Below are 16,704 nucleotides of genomic sequence, written 5' to 3'. Positions count from 1 at the left end.
TTAAAAATTGGGGAAATTTTTTGCGCATCAGTTAAGATGTCACTTGGAATTCCTACATCCTATCATAGTTTCCAACTAAGCTAATTCCACTTCCATGCTAGTGTGTACCTGTGAGGGACAGCCGATGAGACATGTATTCAAGTCCCTGCCACCTTTCAGGAGACTGAATTGGCTTCAACTTGGCCCACATGTTATTACAGGCACTTGCGAAGAAAATAGTGCAAGGAAGATGTCTGTCCTTCTGCCTTCCAAATAAACATAAATAGAACAAAAAGGAAAATAAACAGTAATTATATATACATATCAGATATACTTGTACATTTGCATGGACTACAGTATAACATATTTAGCATAAAAAACAGCCTTGGTTCCACAGATAAGAAATACATAACAACAGTTATGGACCAGAGTCAAAGAAAAACTCCATTTTCAAAGCCTTCTTTTATCAGAGTAACATCTATGGAGAGTCTTGGGGAGAAGACACATGTTTTCAATGATGGAGTGACATGGGTAAAATTGTGCTAGTAAGATCTTGAACCCAAGATGTGTAATAATAAATAATAATTATCTAAATTAGTTTAGTTGGATATAAGCACACATATATCTGTAAAAGTACATTATTTTGAAAAGTCATGACTGATGAAAATGCAAGGTGATCTCTCAATTTTACATAAATAGTAAAATTGAGGATAGGCCAGGTATTTAACTATTTTATAAATAAAAGGAAAAAGACAAAGGTTGGTAAGATTTAATGAGACATGCACAAAATGTTTAAATAGTAAATGTCAGGTAAGAAAAGGAATTCTAAAGATGAAAATGGGAGATTAAAAAATAAATTGCTATGACAACTGAGAACTCAATTTTTAAAGTCACAGTGGAAATAATACACAGTACATGACTGTCATCAAACAAACAAGCAACAAAAATTAAAATGTAAAATGGAACCATGTAAACACAGTTCAGAAAAATATTATGCAGAAAAAGGCACCATATATTAAAAGCATAGTGAAACTGTGTGTGATAATGTTGCCTGGGAAATATCTTTAGGGGCCAGCCTTGCAGCTGACTACAAGGCGAGCATCCTATATGGCCTTTTTTTCTTAATTAATAGCTCTGGCTATACATTCCAGGAGTGCACTGAATAGCAGTGTAGAAGTGAGCATCCTTGTCTGTTTCTGGATTCTAGTGGGAAAGCTTCCTACTTTCCCCCAAATACGATGCTGACTATGGGTTGGTCACATTTCCTTTTTTGTGTTGAGGAATGTCACTTTTATATGCAATTTGCTTAAGTTTTTTCTTTGTCAGGCAAGGATATTGCATTCTATCAAATGTTTTCTACACATCTATTAAAATATCATTTAGTTTTTATTATTGAGCTTGTTAATATGATGCAACACATATATTGGTTTGTATATGCCAAATCATTCCTTCAAGGCAAGGATAAATCCCACATGGTCTGGGTAAACGACCTTTCTTATGTGTTGGTGGATTTGATTAGTTAGTATTTTGTTGAGGATTTTTGCATATATATTGCTCAGGGAGATTGGTCTGTAATTTTCCTTTTTGTTGTATCTATTTATGCTTTGGGATTAAGGTAAAGTTGACCTCACAGGAGTTTGGGATGATTCCCTGCCTTTCAATTGTTTTGAATAGATTAACAGACATTGGAATTATTTCTTGAAAATTTTTGTAGAATTCAGTATTGAAGTCAACTGGTCCTAGACTTTACATTGTTGAGAGGGTCTTTATTACTGACTTAAGCAAGTCTTAACATTGTCCTATTAGGTTTTCTATGCCTCACTTCAGGTAAATCATACTGTCAATAATCTATCCACTTCTGGATTTTTAAATTTTCTGGAATATAACTACTTGCAGTAATTACTGATTTTTTAAAAGATTTGTTTGTTTTTGAATTGGAAAGTCAGATTTACATAGAAAAGGAGAGACAGAGAAAGTTATTTTACACCTGCTGGTTCACTCCCCAAGTGACCACAGCAGCCAGAGCTGAGCAGATCCAAAGCCAGGAGCCAGGAAACAGGTCTCACAGGTGGGGACAGGTTCCCAAAGCTTTGGGTTGTCTTCCACTGCTTTCCCAGGCCACAAGCAGTGAGTTGGATGGGAAGTGGAGTAGCTAGGCATGAACCAGCATGCATATGGGATTCCAGCATGTGCAAGGTAAGAGCTTTAGCCACTTGGTTACCATACTTGGTCCTACTGATGGTTCTTAAAAGCAAATCTGGAAGCATCCCAAAATCAGACTTTAAGAATTCTTTCATGGAAATTATAGACAAAACAGTTTGGCAGTGACACAAATATATACATCCACATCAATAGAACAGAAAACAAATCCCAGAAATGAACCCACACATCTAAATCAAACTAACTTTTGACAAGTAAATTTAAATATATTCAATGAGAAAAGATAGCCTTGTCAACAAATGGTGCTGGGAAAACTAGATCTACATGTGCAGAAGTATGAAACAACACAGCTATCTGACATCTTATAAATAAACTCAAAATGGTTCAAGGATCTAAATCTACAGGCTGATAATTATCAAATTACCATGGTATCAGGGGGGCATCTTTTTGCCAATATATAGGCAAAAAGCAAAGACTTCTTAGAAAAGACCAGAGAATTAAGGATAATTAAAGCAAAAATAAAAAGTGGGATTACATCAAAGTTAGAAGCTTCTTCACTGTAAATAAAATCAAACAAAGAGGAAACCAACAGAATAGAAGAAAGTGTTAATTATGTAAGTGATAGAGAACTAATATCCAGGATTTATAAAGAGCTCAAGAAACTCAAAAACAAAACCATGCAGTTAAGAAGTGAACAAAGGACACAAACAGGTAATTCTCAAATGATGGAATACAAGCAGCTATCAGACACATGACAAAATGTTCGGGATTACTAGACATCAGTATAAAAGAAAATCAAAATCTAAAAGTCACAATATTTCAGCTCACAGCAGTTAGAATGGATCATCATCCAAAATAAAAAAGCAATAAATGCTGGCAAGAATTTGGGGGGTAAAGGCCCCTAATCCGCTGTTGGTGGATTGGAATGTAAACTAGTATAACCATTATGGAATGTTTGGAGGTGCTAACAGGCTTGAAAACAGATAAACCACAGGATCTAGCCATTCTACTCTTGGAACTTAACCCGCACAAACAGAACCCAGCTATACATTCAAGTTTATTGCAGCTCAATTCACAAGAGCTAGATATGGAGTTAACACAGATGTTTAACCAGTGGAAATGCAAATATATTTTCCCTAACCTGTGGTAGTTAATACACAGAGTACAAAAGCTATAACCTTTATGAATGAAATTTACATTTTGAGATTTGATTCTTGTTTATAGCCTTGTCAATATCCTTGAGGAAATATTTTTTCTTCTTCTTCACCCTGTCCTCAATTCTTTGCTTAATGGAAAACAACACCTGTGATTGTGAACAGAACTGAATATATTTAATTGTAAAATTAAAAAGATACTGTGAGGCAGGTGGAGGGTGGGTGCGGAATTTTTCAAGCTGGAATCTAGATAGCAAGTAACACCATATGCCTAAATCTATATTGTGAAATACATGAAATTGGTTCACCTTACATAAATTTTTTGAAAATGAAGAAAAGACAATAGAGTAGTAAAGACAGAGAGACAAAAGGGAAAGCTTTATGAGAAGTAAAGAGATACATGAGAATTTCTATTATTCTTACAGCCAGAGAGTTGAAAAGTCTGTTTTACTCAGTGCACAATAATATGCCTCAATGCATAAGCACAGGTCTCAAAGACTAGAAGTCAACTGAAATAAAACGTATGCTATATGTTCACTAAGTAAGTGATGAAATAGATTCTCAAAGCCATAACAGAACTTGTCTCTTCCACTTTTTCCTGAAGGAGCTGACTCTTTCCTATCATCAATATTCATTTTACATTGTCTAGGAGTGGTTCAGAAAGTATCAACGATTCCCCTTAAAAAAACAGTCAACTGGAAACTTGCATATCAAGTACCTTTTTAAAAATCAAATTTAAAAGCAGGCCTTTTAGGTCAATTTAAGGGTTTGTTGGCTTTTCTTTGAATGTCACTTTCTTGAGTTATTGGGTTTAGGATGCAGCTCGAGGTGAGTGTTCTGCTTTTTAAATTTAATAAAACCATTAAACGTAGGCACATTATTTATAATGTCATGTTGTTAATGAAGCTTTTACCATAACAATTTCCTGTACACAGATAAAAACCCAGCACTTCCAGACATATAATGCTTTGGAATTTTAATATGAAACTGAACCTGGATTCTGAACTTCGGTTAAAGTACAATGGTGATGCTATTCTATTTACAGAAGAGGGCTGATTTTCTGGAAATATGTGCTATCCCCATGGTTCACTTTATTCATTCTTCAAATCTGATGAAAATGCTAGGGATTAGGCAGAAAGCCAGCCTTGTAAGCTAGGATCTGCAGACACTCCAAGCCAGAAACAAATTTTAGCGCTTTGCTACCTTGTCTTTCTCCTGAGAAACTGGGCCAACATTTTTTTTCCCCCATCGTCTTGCTAACCCAAAACTTGATTACTAGAGGAACTTAACCACACCTTAACCTGTAATGTTACTTGTCCTTACTTTGAAAACTATTAGGTCATTTGTCTAAGAACTGTTTCTGGCTGATCTTTTTCCCCTTAGAAATAAAGAAGGATGGCAAATTCCTTATTGCACAGGTAGAAATAAGGACCTATTTATGTGTAATGCATAGAATACTGGAAGCCAGTAGCTCACAAGAAGAAAACAAGATGATCCAATGGCTCTTGTTCTCAAGGCGAGAGCACACAGTTACCAATGGACCTCTCAGAAGTCTGTTACTATGTGTGGATTTCAAAATTGCTTGTACACAAATAAAATTATCATTTAAATCCCATTTTTATATGAGTTTCTTGAGGAGCCTCTGTGTTGTTTACATTGTACTAATAATCCATCTTAAGCACAACCTCATATATGATGTTTCACAATATCTAGAAAGTCTATAGGAAAAACAAAGTCATGCTCAATTATCTGTGGCCATAAAGATGAACTGTCTGAGTTTACAAATCTCCAAGGCACAGATTTGGGAAGTGTGATTTGAAATCCTTTTCAACAATTATTTCAGTTTTATCCTCTGATACTAATGAAACAAAAAAAAAATGCTATAATGACTGATGGCTTCACAGATGTACTTTTTGCTTTGATCACTTGGGAGCAATTTAAAGAAACTATGAGAAGAAAAGCCAACTTATCAATTATCCTAAAAAATTATAAGAGTCAATACCATACTTGATTAGTTGCAAAAGGAATTTGATACAGGTTCTAAGTTTTGGCTGAGTATTTCCATGCATTGTTGCCTTCACACTGAGGAAAATATTCCACAGAATCTCCAAATGCTGGTTAGTTATCCAATTGTCTGCTCTCAACCCAGACTAACATGGAAGTCCAGAGAGGAAACAAGCTCAGCTAAAACTGAAGGCTGTTCCCTGGAGCCACCCACACAAAATTCTGGAATTCTCCCCAGAAGTCTGAGATGGGTTTGCACTTCCCATTCACTGTGAATGAAAGGATGGGTCAGGGAACATGAGCAGGACAACACAAGGAGAGCTACTTCTGGAAGCGAGTGCAGGATAAAAATATCATATATTTAAATTTCAACTGAATTTGAGATCGAATAGGTACATTTATCCTTGATGAAGTGGCCGAATAATTTACAAGAGAAAATAATTATCAATGACAGAAAATAAAACATAAAACTTCATTTCCTTATGAAATATCTTCAACAAAACAATGATTATACCAACTGGAAGCAGTCTGTGATTATTAACAAAGGTATATTTCATAAAGAGATAAGCAGACACACTAAGAAATATTTCGTGCTAAATCTGAATTTGATTAATTGGCTATTTCAATCAGAATTTAATTCTTGACACTTAACAAAATGTCTCGGGCCCGGAGGCGTGGCCTAGCAGCTAAAGTCCTCGCCTTGAACACCCCGGGATCCCATATGGGCGCCGGTTCTAATCCCGGCAGCTCCACTTCCCATCCAGCTCCCTGCTTGTGGCCTGGGAAAGCAGTTGAGGACGACCCAATGCATTGGGACCCTGCACCCACGTGGGAGACCCGGAAGAGGTTCCAGGTTCCCAGCTTCGGATCGGCGTGCACTGGCCCATTGTGGCTCACTTGGGGAGTGAATCATCGGATGGAAGATCTTCCTCTCTGTCTCTCCTCCTCTGTGTATATCTGGCTGTAATAAAATGAATAAATCTTTAAAAAAAAAAAAGCTCTCTTTAAAAAAAATGTCTTGTGCACACAATATTTCTGATTGCTGTAAGGTGGTTATAGTCTGGTATGCATGATGGGAAATGTTGTCAGACAGGGCTGTTAGTAAATTACATCTTAACTAAACAGTTTTGCCAGATTGTTAGACCACCTCAAAGGTCATTCACATTCTACATGAAAATTCCCAAGTTCTTGTTTTGCACAGACAACTAAGAAATGCATGGCATTTATTACTGTCTACATGTGCTTTATAATTTTCCAGAGCACCTCTTCAACACAGTGCCTCCCTATCAGCACAATCAATATGCTGCACATCCATAATATAAGACATTACACAAATAACCAACACGTTCAGTATGTTTATCTTGTCTAAATTTTTAGTAATCAAAAAGATGAACTTTGATTTCTTGTTTACTACTCTTGGTAAATTATGGAAACAGTGCTCCAACATCCTAGCCAAGCATTAGGTGTATTTACATAGACAAAAGCAATCCAAACAAAATTGAAACTCATTCAAAGCAGCCAGAATCTTAATTTTAAAAAGGAAAAAATACCTAAATTGCAGAAATAACTTTTTAAAACTTCTTTGCATATCTCCAAAGCATAGTATAAAACAGCGTTTTGCAATAAGATCTGTGAAATTACATTGAAAATGGCAGAAATAACATCTTCAGTGCTTACTACTTCTGCAACCGCAATAAATTGCATTGCACATTGTAAAATAATAAAATATTGCTTTGTCGGTAAAAACAGAAAATTGAAGTTTTCTACCTATACATAGGGAAGGATGGTATTCTCGATTGTACTTTTGCAAAGCATATTCTTTTGAAAAGCACCATAAAATAATGTTAGTTTTCTACTGCTAGCATTTTGGAGCTGAGTGACGCTTAAACGCAATGCTGTCACTTAACTTGGAGTCAACATTAAACATGATCAAGAATGTTTTGAAATGGCCGAGAAGCTGAAAGGAGCATGTTGTTTGTTTTGCTTGAAAAGTCTAAATGTCTGATTAAGAGAATGGACACCGTTAATGGAGACAGTTGGATCACATTTGCAAAGATAAAGCAACAAAATATCAACAATTCCTTAAAGAGTTAAATAAAAATACATATCCTACATGTCCCCCACCTGAAAAACCAGCAAGAATGTCATTTAATTGCATAAACATTTAAGAATAAATCTGCTTTAAAGCACACATTGAAAGAGGCATCTGCTATGAGTCTGATTGAAACTTTACTATTCATTGTGTCCAAATCATGCAAAAATATGATTTCAACTAGTATGTGACCTGTACACAGCAGTGAATTAGGGAGGCACATTTGCTTGTCTTGAGGGTTTTTCTCATACCGTGATACATATAAAAACTACTTGTTACCAAAGCTAAAAAAAAAAAGCTACAAAGAAAAACAGATATTTGTCCCATTAATAACATCACTGGATATTCTTAGCCTTTCAACCAATAAGCCTTTGAGAACATTATTAAGATATAGCCATTTATTTTCAATTGATACTTATTTGTTTGAGTACCCCGGTTTAAGCATGTTATATCCTACTGTCTATGAATTTCTAATCCTTCTTGGGAAAGTTATAAAATTTAAAATTTTATAGATATACAATTTCTAATACATATAAATCTTTAAGTGTTCAGTGAAATTATTTGCATAGGTTATTATATATTTCATTGCTATTTGAATAACTTTGGTTCATTTCAGTAAAAATCAAATTTGCATAGAAAGCATCTATATATTAAGCTTTCATATTTTTGTGGCAATTTGTTTTAAATCTCAAGTGGATCAGATTTGTAACACATGAATTTCCTCAAGCAAAGTGCTTGTAAGGTTTGTAAGTAATACCTACACTGTACTATGACATAAAGTATAACTTTGTTCTGGACTGTCTCAAATACTAGCCAAAACTTGTACCATTACATGTTCAAGCTATTTTATTTTTGCTACTTCCCCCAAACCATTTAATACTTACCACTGAGAAAACAAATGCATCCCATTTTTGAAATTAATAACTTCCCAGATGCTGCATAAACTGGAAATCACAATCAGTATATCAGACTCATATAATAGCCTGGGTTAAGTGTGAATTCTTTAACATTAGATGGCTCTAAAAGACTGTTTTGGGAACTCACTCCAAATTGGTGCAATATATTGACATCAAAAGAAATAACTGATATTGTGTCCATGGTGTTATTAGGCTAATGAGGAGCTCAAATTAACTTTCAGATTTTTAACATGTTCTCCATTTTGTTTATTAATCTTTGAGCTCATTTTGCAAATATAATTAAGACAAGCTACTACTTCTAGTCTTATTTTCAGTTAGTACCAAATCTAATATGCAAATCTTATAATGCAAATGCTGTTATCATTTTCATATTCATTAGTAACTACCTGTCAGCTTGACTAAATAGAACAATAAATAATCTGCACTATAAATTGAAGTTCAAAACTACTCAGCAACAATTCTCAACGGTGGTATTTTTGTGAAATTTGAGAACTTCCCTCATATAGCAGCAATCTTCAGTTCTCATAAAAAGTCTTAAAGTGTAATAATCATATTTGCACTGAAAGATTTGGTAAATAAAACATTTCATAAATGAAAAACAATAAAGAATTTATGAAATTATGATACTAAAATATTTTGTGGCATAAGATAATTCTGTCCTGAAGTGTCTCTTCAGTCCACTCACCACTTATCGGAATTAGTTCTGACTTCCAATAAACACAGGTCATATATTTACAAAAAGCAAAGATACAGGCTTTTTATGTACATATTTTACTGCTTAATGTTACAGTTAACATGTATAAAAATCACGAACATGTCACAAGCTAAGGCAGCGGGAGCTTTCACATTTTCCAAAGACAGTGGCAAAACAAGCACACAAACTCTTATGTGCTTCCATGCAAAGCAGTTGATTTCCTTTTGTACATCAATTCATGCCTACACTTCTTAATTTACTTGTACATACACATGAGATAATTAAGTGGTTGTCCTTTTGTCCTTGTAACCAAAAGGTGGCACCCTCTAAAAATTACAGCAAGCTTTCAACAGACACAGCATTTTTTTAAAAAGTCATTTAAATGTCAAAATCCTAGACAGAAACTCCTTTTCTTCCTTTCTAAATAGGTAATTCTGCATAGATGGAAGGACTGACTCACACAGAAATCTGTTTAGAAAATACACATTTTATCCATGGCAAATCAAGCCAGCTCTTCTTTAAGTTGATAAGAACTTACACATCAAATATACAAAGTGAAAATAAATACTTTCTGGGGTACAGCTTAATATGGAAGAACACACAGTATTTAAAAAAAAGATTCCCTTTTCTTGGCACGAGTGAAAATCTGGGGGGGAGTGGGAAATAGGACTTGGCATTTCCTCTGATAAATCAAAGGAAAGGTTTTATTTAGTTAGTAACATCCACTGGCTTTACTGTACTCATGCCGAACCGACTTGGAATGCTTTTCCGTTTCATCTAACTGGGTACCTCTCTCTACTTCCTCCCATCCAACAGTAATCCCAACGCTGTCTCTGATGAATAATAGGGAAAGAAAGCCTATATCACACATGATGAGATTAGAGACTGCTGAAGCTGCTGAGGCTCTGTCCAACAAGTACCATTTACCTGACCCATTACGCAGGCAGCTAAGGCACACTGTTGTTTTGAGACCGTTCTCTCTTCCTAATGAATCACAGGAACCAGAAATGCTTTACCCTTTACAAATGCTTACACCTTGAGGCCAGCTTCCTAGCATTACTTTCTAAACTTAGTTTCTATATAAAAAGCTTTTTGGACAATTAAAATTCCATGTACCTTCTAAAGAGAGTGCTGAAATCGTACAGACATCGTGTTTACACCCACTAGGTATATTACAAAAAAAAAAAAACAGTGCAAAGCATGAACTTGACATCCAGGTAACAAAACTCAGCAGACAACCTGAATAAAATGAAAATACATAAAATGCATACACAAAAGTACTTTAAAACTGATGTTAAACAATTGCTTTGTTTCACTAATGGGTCTAATATTTGCAAAAGTGAGTATTGTCAACATGTATACAATGTTATCTAGAAAATTTTCATTCCCCAAGTAGAAATCCCAGCCTGCTGATAATACTGCTGTCACAGATGTTCTTAAACTTTACGTATTTTTTTTGTCTTTCAACATAAAGACTCTGTTAAGGAAACCCTGGAAAGTAGCATTCTATTTTTAATTGCTTTTCCTTTACTGAAGAAACCCTTCATAGTTCAGATATTAACACTGATGTGCAATACCAAATTGTCAGTCCCACAGGACAGATGGAAACAGGAAAAAGTCAGATGGCTGGCACTTGAAAGCTACAGCAATTAAGCAGTTGAAAGTGGGTTGGATTGTTGGTTTATTTTTGTTCCATTTGAACAAATTAAGTGAGAGACATAGCCTCTTGCAAGGAGATCAAGTCAAACTTGATGCTTCCTCTGACATCAGGAACTGGATGGCTTGACTACTCCCCTTATTCAGCCTAACACCTTATTTAGTTTAGTTGCTTTTTGTACTCTAATGTTCACAGAAGTTGTATCCTATCTGGCTGTTTTTCCCCCTTCCTGAAAGGTAAGAAATCTTTTTTTCTTTCGTTAGTTCCCCTTTTTCCTCTTAGGCAATACTCGGCAGGAGGAGAAAAAGAAACCTTGTGCGTGCTGGAGAAGCAGAGAGAAGGGGAGGGGGAGAGAGAAAGGGGAGGGTGGGGGGAGGGAGGGGCAGAGGGAGGGGGAGAGAGAGAGAGACAGAGAGAGAGAGAATGAATTAGTATGCCTTTAGGCAGGGGTGGGGTGGGAGGAGAGCATGAAAGAGGAAAGAGGAAGCAAGAAGATGGGGAATACCTAACATCAACTCCAGGCGCAATCCCAGGCACTATGTAAGTCCTCCGGAGATGCCCATGTGGTCCCCTACATCTCACAATAGGCCACTGGGCATCCCTCCCTAGTTCTCAGTCTCCCAACCACCAACAGCCAAGTGTTCCCAGAAGAAAACCTTTCGGACAGATCCAAACATAGAGGCGCTGCCTGCCGGGGTAGCCACGCCGCTAGTCCCGCTGCCTTACCTGGAGAGAGGAGCAGGAGGTGGTGCTGGGGCTCCCTGTCCCTTCTGCTCTCCCCCGTGCGGACCTGGGAGGCTGCCTCCTGTGCTCTCGGAGGGGCAGCCTGGAACACAAAAGGGGTGTGTGGGTGTGGGTGTGCAGGAGGTTTTCCAGGGCTACCAGCTGGTCCCAGCTGGCCGCCCCCACCCTACACACACACCCCGTGAGAGCGCTGAGCCGCTCTCAGCTGAGCAGCACCCCGGGAGCTTGCCCAGGGTGCAGCTTCAAGTTGCCACTGCTAACTGCTGTTACCGCTGCAGGAGGAGGTGGAAAGACACTGGGGGCAGGACTCGCTCTAGAGCATCCCACACTGCAGCTTCTCCAGGAATCCCTCCAGTGAGGAGGAGGCCGCCCATCATCTCCCAGCCCCAGCTGCCTGATTGGCTCCACTACGAGTACACTGCGTCCGGGAGCCAATCCGCGTGCACTAATAATAGGTGGATCCGCTCTGCCAGCATCGCCCATCCCAGTTCTCTTAGTGTCTCTCCACATCCCCTCAGCGGACAGGGACCCGAGAGGGGGATGGAGGGGTGGGGGAGGGGAAACTAAGAGAGGGGGGACAGTTCCCAAGGAGACACAATCAAGGGCATCGGATAAGAGAGAACGGCTCAGGGATGCCCTGCAACCTGTTCAGCAAGCCGTTTTTCACACGAGGAGACACAGCACAATACAAAGCTTTTTTTTTTTTTTTAACTCTCAAACCTGCCCTGTTACTGAGCATGCCCAGATTGCCACAGCGCCCTAGGAGTTTGTGTGTGTGTGTGGTGTGTGGGTTTGCTGGTTGTGGGTTTTTTAAAAGGTGGGCGCAGGGAAGAGGGAGAGGCAGAAGTTTGTCTTTGGCCATTCGACCCAGTCGAGTTGTGAAAGCAGGAGAGGGAGTGGATAGAAAAAGGTGCTGTGAGAGTGTCCTGTTGAGCCACAGGGAGGTGGCTCCGAGGCAGTGGGAGGCTAATCACATTGTTCTGCCGGAGACTTGCTTTGGAAGCTGCGGTAGGAAAGCCTTGAGCCCCACTGCAAGCCCTGGAGACTTATCAGCTAGGGTGCGGTGGCCTGGAGATGCAGGGGAAGCAGTGTCCCATAGGTGGGGCCGGGGAGCACGGCTCCACCCAGCAGAGGCGGCTCGGGGCGCTTTCCAGCGCCCTGTGAGTTTCCATTACAGCGACCAGTAAGTTTGTAGACTCGGGTCAAGTGTAGCACTTGTCAGGGGGGGCTAACGCCCTCCCTCATGGCTCTCCATCCCTTGTCAGCCCCAAGGACTAAAGCAGAGTCCCTCCCTCCTTCCTCTCTTTCCAGGGGAACCATTCCGCTAGGAAGTAAGAAGCTTTTCCCTTGAGCGCAGTGGTGACCTGATTGTCTCTAAGCTCCCGGGCAATTTATAGCTTGGTAATACTGGGAGAGGCGGAACGGGCAGGTTCAGCGGGTGGGGGAGGGCTTGGGAGCTAGTAGGGCACAGCAGAGAGCTCATTATCTGCTCCACAGGTGAAAGGCTTTCAAAATGCAAAGAAGTATATCTCTTTTCACGCACTTGACCTTGGTTAATGGCCTTTGAGCCTCTTATTTGTTTTTCTTAGAAATCTTAGCAGTTTGTGTAAACTTGATCAATAGCTACAAATGAGAGCTCTCCTAATTGGGTTCTTATTTTACCATGTAGATTATCTTGGCACCTCAGGTGAGGAAATAAATAGGTATCTCAATTCCCCAAACTCATCCACTTTGAACTGGAGTTTTATTAACTTTGGTGTGCAAAGGTAACTATGGCGAGATTTCAATTAACAGTAACACATTTCTTCAAGCTTTTAATTAAGCCTCTCCTATTTCTACAATGTTTAAGCTTAGGATGCATATTCTAAGTACACATGAAAAGCAAACAGCCTGGATGTAAAATTATTGTTTCTGAGGGACTGATCAATGCCTGTGTTCTGACTACATTTCCATTACAGGGAGTTGAACTTGGAGGGAGAAATAGGAGGAGAATTCACTGCAGAACTGCATCCTCTAAGTCCCCATGCTACAGTTCTAAACACATTTTCCTCACTTGAGAAAGCAGACAGAATTATAGTTTTTAAAAAATATTTGATGAGGAGGAAGATGTGGAAAGGGAGATCAACTGCAAAGAGAAAAAAGCCTCATGTACCATCCTGATGTTATGCTCCCATAGTGTTTGTGTGACAGGTTTATTAGGATCATCGAAATACACTCCTTTATTGTAAACACTCTAATCACACATTTTTTATTCCAATGCCCAAAATGTCATATTTGTTCTATTTACTAATAGCTATGTGTACAAACAAGTGCACTTACACTGTATTTTTGAACAAACTATGAAATTCTGAACAAATTACAGAATATAAATACTAACTCTTACATCTCTGCTACTGACCCCTATCCGATTATCAACATTTGGCCAATTACTTTTCCTGCCTCTCTCACTTTCTACCTAACCATGCCTCTCCTAGCACTCAAAATCCTAGAGAACATGAGCAGTATCATACGCTTGTATCCCCACTTTTCTTGAAGAAGCCTGCTGGCTAACTTAAGAAATCTGGTTTTATATGTTGATTCACTTTATTGTATTTCTCTTTATAGACATAGGAAAGATTGTATTTGTATATTCACTGTGGGTTTTATCAAGTTTTATAACACTGAGAGCTTAATTTCCTTCCTATTCTGTGTTCTTCCCAAACTATGACAATGAGCTGAAGGCTTTGGCCTCTTTTGTTTTTTTTTCTGTTGGGAAGACAGTGCATCTCAGCTGTTGCCTTTTTTTAAAAAAAAAAAAAAATTGCTTTCATTTTTTTGCCTTTTTAAAATTATCATTTTTATGATACAGTTGCATAGGCCTTGGGATTTCTCTTAACTCTTCCCCAAATCCGCCCCCACGCATCAAGTTACCCTATATTATTATAATAGTATAGTTCTTCATGAACAGTCATAATTCTATCATTGCGGGCATGGACAATGGCAGAGTCCAGCTTCGTTTTGTCAAGATATATATTTAACAGTTTCATTAAGAGTCCATTTTTATCTAAAAGTAGAAATGCATACTACATTGTATCCTCACATTTGGATATGCTAGTCTCCATTACACAGTTACTATACATCCCCTTAAATGAAAAGCCACAAACAAAATCAACAACAGGAAGAAAAATAGAAATTTACAACATGAAGTTATATAGCATGCTACTAAATGACTAAAGTGTCACTGAAGAAATGAAAAAGAAAATCAAGAAACTTCCTGAAGAAAATGCTGCTATGGCACCTACCCAAAACCAAATGCAAATGTGAAGAATATTCCAGTAAAATAGCAACTGAAGACTAAATCAATGAACAACCCATTGCTAAAATGACAGGACCATATTACCACCTTTCATGTTAATATTAATATTAATATCTTCATATTAATATTACTTTCATATTAACCCTGAAAGTAAATTGCCTAAACCCATCACTCAAATGTCATAGATTAGTAGACTGGCTTTAAAAAGCAAAACCCATCTATCTGTTGCCTACATAGAAACATCTCACCAACAATCAGCGGAAAATACATCTCCTAGATTTAGATCTTTTTGTTTTTAGTTTCATTTCTTCAAAAGTTTTTTTTCTCATTAAATTCTTCACTGACTCATAGATCATACAGCAGCCCTGGCCTTTTATAGCAGATCCATCCATGTAAGAGGAAGGGCAGGTCAACTATCCTTTCATTTTTACTTTTATTGTCCCATTTCTGGAACTTTTTACATAGGATCCCTAAATATAGACTGGATTCATCCCCATATTGTTTGGCCTTTTTGCGACTGACTATTTATGAAACTGTTTTCACTTACATTAAATTTGTTTCATGTTCTATTTTCTTTGTGGAAGACAAAACATTGTGTTAATTTTTTTCCACATTTCTGTTCTGGTCAAGTCCTCATTCTCATCATTTTCCTTCCTTCTTTTTTCACTCGATTCATTTTATTTACTACTTCAAGGCTCCCTTTGCCATCTATTTTAGGCTTGAAGATCAGAATAGAAACTAAATTGGATTGGGACACGGAGGAGAAAAGTGTGTCTTATGGTAAGAGTGGGAATTAGGGACTCTAGAAACCAAAAATTCATTTAGTGAACTCTTAGCTAAGGTTTTTGGTACCCATTGAAAGAACACGCGCATGAGATCAGTATGGAAAAAAAATGCTGCTTGTTGGTGGGAAGATTAAGAAACCCTCCCTCATCAATGGTACTGTAGCTCTCCATTTAAACAAAAGTTGAATATGTCATTCAACTTTATAACTAACAGCCTTACTGGTTTTCTAGCAAAAGTTAGTCATAAATATTCTTACCCAGGGTTTCAAATGAATAAATGATAACAAATTTCTCTAAGTGTTTTCTATTTTCATCTATTATGTAGATGAGTATCTAACATTCTTTTCACTTGATGTGTATATCTACTTCCACTGTATTTTTTAAGATTTGTTTTTTTTAATTGGAAGGTCAGATATAAAGAGAGGAGAGACAGAGAGGAAAGTCTTCCGTGCAATGAATCACTCCCCAAGTGGCTGGGACGGCTGGAGCTGATCCAATCAGAAGCCAGGAGCCAGGAGCTTCTTCCAGGTCTCCCACTTAGCTCAGAGTCTCAAGGCCTTTGGCTATCCTTGACTACTTTTCCAGGCCACAAGCAGGGAGCTGGATGGGAAGCTGCTGGGATTAGAACCAGTGCCCATATGGGATCCTGGTGCCTGCAAGGCGAGGACTTTAGCTGCTAGGCTACCATACCAGACCCTTCCATTGTATTTCAAGATACCTTTTCTTCTATTCAAAACAGACTACTGATTGTTTTCTGGTATGAGAAATTAGGAAGAATTCCTATTTCATTATTAATTGCTAATGTGACCTTGAGAAACATATTCACCCCTCTAAACCTCAGGTTTTGTGTCCATGATATGTAAGTTTTTACATGAGCACTTCACATATTCTGAGGATTTTCTCGAGAATAAGAGTAGAAATTCACATTGTTATTTCCAAGGAAGCATAGCAAGATGTTATTAACCATTATTTTCATCCTGTCATTCTCATGGCTGGTACTGATGCTAATAAATCTTTAGTTTTCAGGTTTTGGTGAGACTGAATTTTCTTCCCTTTTTCATCTGTCATCATCTTCATTCAGTTAGCAGTGAATCCTAAACTAGTCTTTTATGAGATTAAATTCAGAGGGAGTGAAGCCCTGTAAATAGTCACTTGACTTAGATGATTGGTTCTTGGGCTGTAATCCTTTAGGAACTGATTCATTTCATGTTTTGAGAAGGTGA

General features: G+C 37.9%; 1 protein-coding gene across 1 annotated transcript in view; it reads right to left on the bottom strand.

Moving 5' to 3' along the window:
• SYT1 (synaptotagmin 1) overlaps nucleotides 1–11,710 on the bottom strand; it is a 513,985-nt gene extending 502,275 nt beyond the window's left edge. Inside the window, exon 1 of the mRNA XM_058673480.1 lies at nucleotides 11,384–11,710. The gene's annotated coding sequence lies outside the window, so the exon portion shown is untranslated. The remainder of the gene's footprint in view (nucleotides 1–11,383) is intronic.
• Nucleotides 11,711–16,704: the final 4,994 nt, after the last annotated feature.

This window comes from Ochotona princeps, chromosome 15 (genome assembly GCF_030435755.1).
Source record: "Ochotona princeps isolate mOchPri1 chromosome 15, mOchPri1.hap1, whole genome shotgun sequence".
Lineage (NCBI taxonomy): Eukaryota > Metazoa > Chordata > Mammalia > Lagomorpha > Ochotonidae > Ochotona > Ochotona princeps.
Note: the sequence above shows the minus strand (reverse complement) of the source record. Positions and strands in the feature narration are given on the sequence as shown.